At 37.2% G+C, this 7,286-nt stretch overlaps 1 non-coding gene across 1 annotated transcript; it reads left to right on the top strand.

Moving 5' to 3' along the window:
• Window positions 1-2,009: 2,009 nt before the first annotated feature.
• Window positions 2,010-2,116, top strand: LOC128289719 (small nucleolar RNA R71). Its single transcript, XR_008279364.1, has one exon. It is a non-coding gene; the product is annotated as a small nucleolar RNA R71 (small nucleolar RNA).
• The last annotated feature ends 5,170 nt before the right edge of the window (window positions 2,117-7,286 follow it).

Raw genomic sequence — 7,286 nt, 5'->3', positions numbered from 1 at the left:
TATAGTCTAAGCTCGACTTACCTCTCCAGTGAATGGTCATGGTGGTTTGAGGAGTTTATAATCCTCATTCCTACTATCAATCTCATCAAAATAAGGTTTTAATTGGGTGTTGTTTACCTTAAAAGTGCTGAACTTGGGATAACTCACCTCCACCATACCGAATGGAAAAATACTGAGTACCGTAAGAGGGATTTCCTTATTCGGTGTGGTAGTGACAATGTGGGGATCTGCAGCATCTAATAAGACCTTATCACCAACCTTAAGTTGATTTGGAGAGGTATCGGGCTCGTTTTGGCGTAGTTTCAGTTTGTCAGGTGTTCTTGGTTTATGTGTCCGCCATTCATCAAGTTCCTCGATTTGTAATCTTCGATCTTTATGAACAGGTCCTCTACTAGTGCTTGAGAATGACTCGTGTGCTTCCATCAGACTCATTTTTTGCAAAGTAGGTTGTACCATATTGTTAGTTTTAGTAGAATGGTTTAAATGATCACTTTCAATTCCTGATGTGTTGCCAGAATTGCGAGCTTGAAGGGTGATTATTTCGTCTCCCACCCGGAGTGTGAGTTCACCTATGCCAACATCAATGATGGTTTTAGCAGTTACTAAAAAGGGCCTTCCTAGAATTAAGGGAGTGTTGCTATCCTCTTCTATGTTTAGAACAATAAAGTCAACGGGAAATATAAATTTATCGATTTTAACTAGCACATCTTCAATAATACCTCTAGGGAATCTTATAGTTTTATCTGCTGATTGAATGCTCATCCTAGTCTGTTTGGGTTACCCAAGACCTAATTGCTTAAACATTTGTAAGGCATGACGTTGATACTAGCCCCTAGATCAGCTAATGCATGATTAATATCTAAACTACCAATTAAGCAAGGAATAGTAAAGCTCTCTGGGTCTTTTAGTTTGTTGGGTAGTTTATTTTGGAGAATGGTCAAGCAAACTACGTTCAGCTCCACATGCGATGCCTCATCCAACTTCCTCTTATTTGCTAAAAGTTCCTTTAAAAATTTCATTGCATTTGGCATCTGTGATAGAGCTTCAATAAACTGTAAGTTAATATGTAATTTTTTTTAAGATTTTAAAGAATTTACCAAATTGTTCATCTGAGCGGTCTTTCCTTGTCGCGTTAGGGTATGGCACAGGAGGTTTATATTCGACAGCCACTGGTTTGTTTGTATTTTGATCTACCTCACCTTGACCTTTGCTTACCACAGTTTCTTGCCTCGGTTCTAGTTCAGGCTCAATGACTCCTTCGTCATCTTGAATATTAATTGCGTTGAGTTGTTCCCTTGGGTTAGGTTTGGTATTACTTGGCAAACTACCTTATGGTCATTCAGAGATTAGTTTGGAAAGCTGGCCTATCTGAGTTTCGAGCCCTTGGATCGACGCTTGTTGATTTTTAAGTGCTGTCTCGGTGTTCTGAAAACGGGTTTCTGACACTGATATAAACTTTGAGAGCATCTCTTCAAGGTTTGGCTTCTTTTCTTGTTGGTAGGGTGGTTGTTGGTAGCCCAGAGGATGTTGTGGTCTTTGATTTCCTTGACCACCCCACGAGAAATTGGGGTGGTTCCTCCAACCTGCATTATAGGTGTTACCGTATGGATTGTTTTGAGGCCGAGGATTATTACCCATGTAGTTTAATTGCTCGTTATCCATGTTGTGGCCATAGGGTTGGTATTCTGAATGGTTTGTTCCACCTCCACTTGTTTCGTACTGTATTACTGGGTAAACCTGTGAAGAATTAAGAAAACCATCAATCTTTTTATTTAAGAATTCTACCTGATTAGAGAGCATGATGACCAAATCGACGTTGTAAACGCCGACTGTTTTCGTTGGCTTTGTCCTTATGACTTGTCACTGATAGTTATTCAGTGACATCTCTTCTATAAACTCATAGGGCCGGTGTTTTATTGTTGATGTTTCTGCCAGCAGCTGCGTCAACCATTTGCCGAGTCAAAGGATTCAGACCATTGTGAAATGTTTGTACTTGGAGCCAAAGTGATAACCTATGGTGGGGGCATCTTCTCAAAAGGTCCTTGTATCTCTCCCATGCATCGTAGAGTGTTTCTAAATCCATCTGTACAAAAGAAGAGATATCATTACGTAATTTAGCCGTTCTAGCCGGCGGAAAATATTTTAGTAAAAATTTTTCGGTCATTTGTTCCCAAGTAGTAATTGACTCTCGTGGTAACGAGTTCAACCACTATTTAGCTTTGTTCCTCAATGAAAAGGGAAACAACCAAAGACATATGGCATCATCAGAAATGCCATTCATTTTAAATGTATCGCATAGTTCTAAGAAGTTGGCTAAATGAGCGTTGGGATCCTCATCCTGCAAACCATCAAACTGAACAAATTGTTGTATAATTTGAATAGTGTTAGGTTTTAATTCAAAAGTATTTGCAGCTATAGCAGGTCTAACTATGCTTGATTCAGTTCCTGTTAAAGAAGGTTTAGCATAATCATACATAGTGCATGGAGCAGGATTTTGATTAACCGCAATTGTAGAAGGTAGCTGATTGCCTTGGTTTTCAACTATCTCTTCAGTTGAGGGTTGAGTATCGTCTTCTTGCTCGTTCTCCGTGTATCTTAAGCTTCGCCTTATTTCTCTTTGGTTTCTACGAACTGTGCAATCGATTTCTTCGTCAAAAAGTAGTAGCCCTGACGTGTTTCTTCTAGTCATAAACTATAAAAACCTGCCAAGAGAAGGAAAAAGCAAATAACTAAGTAATAATAATAATAATAATAATAAATTAAATTGCAAGAAAAATAAATGGCTAAAGTAATAAAAATTGAGCGTTCCTAATATCCTAGTTCCCCGGCAACGGCACCAAAAACTTGATCGCGTTATTTCATGATAGGTTTTAAATATTTATAATTAATCGTTCTTGAAACTAACTATTATCGCAATGTAGGCAAGTGTACCTATCGAACAGTACTATAGTTTTAGCAAGACCAGATTGTCAAACCCAAAGGAACTAAAAGTACTAGTAATGAGTGTCTTTTTATTATCTAGCCTAAGAATAAAGAGGTTTTTGTTTAAGTTAACTAATTACCTAAACTAAGAACGCACAGAGAATGGAATTGGAGAATTTCTTTTGGAAAAATCGATTGAATGAAGACAATACCTAAGGAAAAATCCACCTAGACTGTACTTGTTATTCTGACTCCGAATCGAACGATTTATTCATTTAACTTATTCCGTAGAGATCCCTAAGTTATGCTATTATCCCTATTCAAGACTAATAATGTCTAATCGCTAGATTGAATAACCGAAACTTTTCTCTAATTAACACTCTAGGGTTGCATTAACTCGATCTATGGATCCCCTTATTAGGTTTCACCCTAATCCGGCAAAATCTTGTCACCCTATGTCTAGGCGCGCAATCAACTCCGCTTAATTATGATAAATGTACTCTTAGACAAGGTCTATTCCTTCTCTGAATAAGAGCTTATCTTGAATCAGTATCCTGGAATATCAAAACAAGAATTAAGAACACATAATTAAGAACAAGTTAAATATTTATCATACAATTCAGAAAATAATAACAAGATTCGTCTTAGGTTTCATTCCCCTTAGGTATTTAGGGGATTTAGTTCATAACTAAATAAGAAAACATCTCAGAATAATAAAGAATACAAAACATAAAGAAAACCCAAAACTCCTAAAGGGGAATTGAGGAGAGATCTTCAGTCTTGATGATGAATCCGGCTTCTGAGATGAATCAATCGACTTCCTTAGAGTAATTCCTTACTCTCCATTCTGTGTGTCCCCCTTTTCTCCTCTTCTAGGGTGTATTTATAGGCTTTGGAATGCCTATGAGCCCTCAAAATTAGCCTTTTCCAAATTGGACTCAACTTGGGCTCAGCAGGGACACACCCGTGTGCTATTACTTCAGGCCGTGCTCGAGCCTGTTAGAATGGCACGGGCGTGTGGGATGCCCGTGTGAGGAAGGCTAGGCCGTGTTGAGTTCGTACTTTGTCTCATATTCTCCGTTTTTAGCTCGTTTCTCGTTCCTTTCACTCTCCTATGCTCTCCTAAGTATTAAACATGAAATTAAAGCATTAGGAGCATCAAATTCACCAATTCTAATGGAAAATAATCCATAAAATGCTTTAAACATAGGGTAAAAATATATATAAATTACGGTTTATCAGTTGAAGACGTATGAGAGGAACTACCCAACTCATGATCAGGAGTTAGCTGTTGTGGTGTTTCTGCTCAAAATTTGGAGCCATTATTTGTATAGGGAAAAGTGTGTGATTTATACGGATCATAAGAGCCTTACATATCTCCTCACCCAAAAGGAGTTGAATTTAAGGCAGTGAAGTTGGATCGAACTTTTAAAAGATTATGATTGTATGATTGAGTATCATCTTGGCGAAGCGAATGTTGTTTCTGATACATTAAGTAGGAAATCAATGATTGGGTACAGAGCTATATTTGCGCGCTTGAGTTTGGCTAGTGATGGTGGTTTGTTAGCTGAACTTCAAGTAAGACCAGTTTTATCTCAAAAAATTAAGGAAAAGTAACCATTAGATGGAGAATTGTTAAAAAGGATTTGTCAAGCTGAGCAAGGTGTTAAGGGAGACTTTGATATTGATGCAAAAGGTATCTTGAATTTCTGAGGTAGATTGTGTGTGCTGTAAGATGTGGATTTAGGACAAGTGATCCTTACCGAGGTACATAGTAGCCCATACGTTATGCATCTTGGTAGTGGTAAAATATACCATGACTTTTGTGAGATTTATTGGTGGCTTGGGTTAAAGCGTGATGTTACGGATTTGGTGGCTCGATGTTTGGTTTGTCAAAAGGTGAAAGCTGAACATCAATTCCCTTCAGGTTTGTTGCAACCAATGGCAATTCTTGGATGGAAGTGGGAAAGGATTACTACGGATTTTGTTTAGCATATGCCATTGACGCCATTAAAGAAAGATTTTTTTGGGTTATAGTAGATCAGTTTTCAAAGAGTGTGCATTTCTTAGCAGTGCGTACTAATTTTTCATTGCAAAAGTTGGCAGAGTTGTACATCGCGGAGATTGTACGTCTTCATGGTGTTCCGATTTCTATCATCTTTGATAAAGATCCTCACTTTACTTTGAGGTTTTGGAAGAGTTTGCAAGAGGCTTTGTGGTCAAAACTTACTTTCAGTACAGCTTATCACCCTAAAATTGATGGCCAATCTGAGAGGGTTATCCAAGTGTTAGAAGATACGTTGCGATGTTGTGCTATTAAGTTCAGTGGTAGTTGGGAATGATATTTGCCTCTAGCGGAGTTTGCTTAGAACAATAGTTTCCAAGTGAGTATTTGCATGGCACTGTTTGAGGCGTGGTATGGTTGGAAGTGTAGAACTCTATCATGTTGGTCGGAGTTGGATGAAAGCATGTTGTTGGACCAGAACTAGTTCGTGAGATCGAAGAAAAAGTAAAATTGATATGTGAAAGGTTAAAAGCAGCAATAGATTGGCAAAAATCTTATGCGGATTTGAAGCATCAAGATATCGAGTTTCAAGTTGACGATAAGGTGTTCTTGAAGGTTTCCCCATGAAAAAAGGTTTTAAGATTTGGAAGAAAGGGTAAATTAAGTCCAAGGTATGTTAGACCTTATGAAGTTGTTAAGGGGATTGGACTGGAAGCTTATCGATTATGTGTTATAGCATGATTATATGAGTGCATGAAAGTTTTGGTGAAATAATTTTAGCGATTTCATGCTTAATTGCAAAAAAGGACTAAATCGCATAAAGGGAAAAGGTTTTGTTTTGCTAGCTAAATATGTTAAATAGCTAGAGAACCAAATTTTTGGGTGTTTAAAGTGCAAATAGACCCTAAGTAGGGTGCTTGGCCGGCCATAAAGAGAAAGATTTTGAGAAGTCAAAGTTGTGGGTATTAGGTAGCTTTTTTTTGCATTAAAATAAAAGAAAAAGAAAAAGATGTCACCTTTTCATCTTTCTTCCTTCCCCGACCGAAAATACCAGAAAAATAAGGGTTTTGAAAGCTCAAAATTTCAGCAACTTCCATCCCTTGCAAGTAAGTGATTTTGATGACTTTTCTTGATTATTTTTACATTTTTGGGACCCCTAAAGCTTAATCTAGCTATTGAGGGGACTATTTTGCAAAATGGTTGAGATTGTAGGGTTTTTCCATGAAATCATGTCTGTTTTTAACTAAAATTTTATGGAAGAATATGAGTCTTGGTTGTGTAATAAACAACTTTTGTGAAAGGATTTTCATGGAAAACACCTAAAATGGCCATTTTGTAAAAGTTATAAAATAGGTTGTAATTGTGTGAAATAGTGGAAATTTAGGGTTTTCATAAGAGTAATAATTGGTCTTTTAGGCTTGGCTAATAAGTAAATTCGATAAAAATCGATTTCCGGGCCTAAGGGTAAAATGGTCGTTTTGAGAAAGTCTAAGGGCAAAATGGTCATTTTGCCAAAAATGTGAATTTTGATTGTCCAAATTTATCTAGTGATTAAATGAGTGAATTCCATCATGTTATATCAAGAAAATCGAGATTTGGGCTTAAATCGAGCGTGGTTAAGGACAAAAAGAGAATAATTAGCCGAAATTGCAATTGAGGTAAGTTCGTGTGATTAAATGAGCATGATATTTATGCCATTTTTATTATAGTTAAAAATCTATTTTATCATGATTGTATTAAAGTTTAGGTTGATGATATTGTATATGTGAAAGTGATGTCAAAGGTAAATAACATTTATGTGTTGATTGGATGCTTAGAAATTTGATGGAATATGATATTCCATTGAAACGAGTAAGTTGTATGTAAATAGTACAACTATATTGTTATTATATTTGTTTAAATTGATATAGCTTGAATTGCTTGGTTGTGGAAACGATTATGTTTGATGAATATTGAGATACTAGAATTCCCGTTTGAACCTTAAGAAACAATTCGGATATTCATGCCATGACATTCAGGTTATTTGTGTGCCAGTGTAAGGCATGTCTCGGACATGTATCGGCCTCGAGATGTAAGCCAGTGTAAGACATGTCTGGGACATGCATTGACTTTGAGATGTGTCAGTGTAAGACCATGTCTGGGACATGGCATTGGTACGGATATGTGAGAGCTAGTGCAAGACCATGTCTAGGACATGGCGTCGGCCTCGATTTTGATAGTCAGTGTAAGACCATGACTGGGACATGGCATCGACTTGATGGATGAGTCAATATAAGACCATGTTTGGGACATGGCATCGGCATTATACCCTATGTTTGAGGCTTTGTGAATATCCGATAGCTTTCTGAATGGTTCCACG

The sequence above is a fragment of the Gossypium arboreum genome, chromosome 2, assembly GCF_025698485.1.
Source record: "Gossypium arboreum isolate Shixiya-1 chromosome 2, ASM2569848v2, whole genome shotgun sequence".
Classification (NCBI taxonomy): Eukaryota; Viridiplantae; Streptophyta; class Magnoliopsida; order Malvales; family Malvaceae; genus Gossypium; species Gossypium arboreum.
Note: the sequence above shows the minus strand (reverse complement) of the source record. Positions and strands in the feature narration are given on the sequence as shown.